Here is a 1605-nt window from a genome sequence, read left to right as displayed (position 1 = left end):
TGTTTTATTGCACTAGCCGCAATGAAACAGTGTTGTAGGTGGCAGAGGGTATTTTTTTTATTTTTTACAAAATATATTTAATATTCCGGGGCTGAGTTGTTTTATATTTTTTATAGCTAACGAAAAATCGATAAAATTCCATTTTTTTTTAGTTTTCCACATTTTCAATTTTTAGCGTTATATTCGTTTACTATAAATTAAAAATTGATAAACTAAATTGGACAAGTACAAGAAAAATAAAAAAACATAAAACTCACAATATTAAAAAAAACATAAAACTCAAAATATTCCCTTATAATAAAAATTCGAAAATACTATTTCGAACAAATAATTAAAAAATACATTTTCACTCAAAAATTTTAAATTCAATATTTAAATTTAAATATTTTAGTTTAAAATATTAATTCAAAAATATCAAAATATAAGTTCGAAAAAATATTTAAAAATTCATTTTTAACAAAAAAAAATAAAGTAGAAAAAATAAATCGAGGAGGAACCGTTGTAGGTGGCAGAATGTATTTTTTTTATTTGTTACGAAAAATATTTAGCATTCCGGGGCTAAGTTGTTTTATATTTTTTTATAGTTAACGAAAAATCGATAAAATTCCATTTTTTTTAGTTTTCCACATTTTCAATTTTTAGCATTATATTGTACTATAAATTAAAAATTGATAAACTAAATTGGACAAGTACAAGAAAAATAAAAATAACATAAAACTCACAATATTAAAAAATACATAAAACTTATAATATTCCCTTATAATAAAAATTCGAAAATACTATTTCAAACAAATAATTAAAAAATACATTTTCACTCAAAAATTTTAAATTCAATATTAAATTTAAACATTTTAGTTTAAAATATTAATTCAAAAATATTAAAATATAAATTCAAAAAAATATTTAAAAATTCATTTTTAACAAAAAAATAAATTAGAAAAAATAAACAATAAATTAATATTTAATTAATTAGAAAAAAATAAATTAGAAAAAATATTTAATAAATTCATTGTACTAGCTGCAAGCAATGAAACAATGGGTTGCCCCAATGTTTCAATGCGGCAACCACCTGGGGCTGTACTAATTACCTGGCAAACCTAGTAACGTGGAATAATTGTTATCAAGTATCATATCAGGTTTTGTTAATCAACAATGAATTTATGACTAAGAATCTACGGATAGAGCACCATTAATGGCCATCACTCCTATGTGGCTTGACTATCTTGAGTGTTTTCCAAATTTGAGTAAAAAAGATGTCCATCCAGTGCCAAGTAAATTTGCAAAAATATTTGTAATAAAAGTCTATATTAATCATACCTATTATATAATATCCAAATAGTTTTTTCAATATATGTTTGGGAATCATCTATGAAATCTTATATAGGGTGCAGGTCAACTATTCCACTTAAAAGGGTGCCAAATACGACATATATGAAGTAGATTTTTTTAATTATTATTTATGATGTGTTGAGCATGATTGGCACCTCTCATGGTGCCTCTATTGTAGACGCTCTTACTGTAGATATATATTCTTAATGAAGGTGACAATTTATGTGTATGTATTTAAATATGAGCCTCAGATGATATGGACTTCATGTCCGATAT

The sequence above is a fragment of the Apium graveolens genome, unplaced genomic scaffold, assembly GCF_009905375.1.
Source record: "Apium graveolens cultivar Ventura unplaced genomic scaffold, ASM990537v1 ctg8462, whole genome shotgun sequence".
NCBI lineage: Eukaryota > Viridiplantae > Streptophyta > Magnoliopsida > Apiales > Apiaceae > Apium > Apium graveolens.
The sequence above is the reverse complement of the archived record's forward strand: the minus strand, read 5'-3'. Positions refer to the sequence as shown.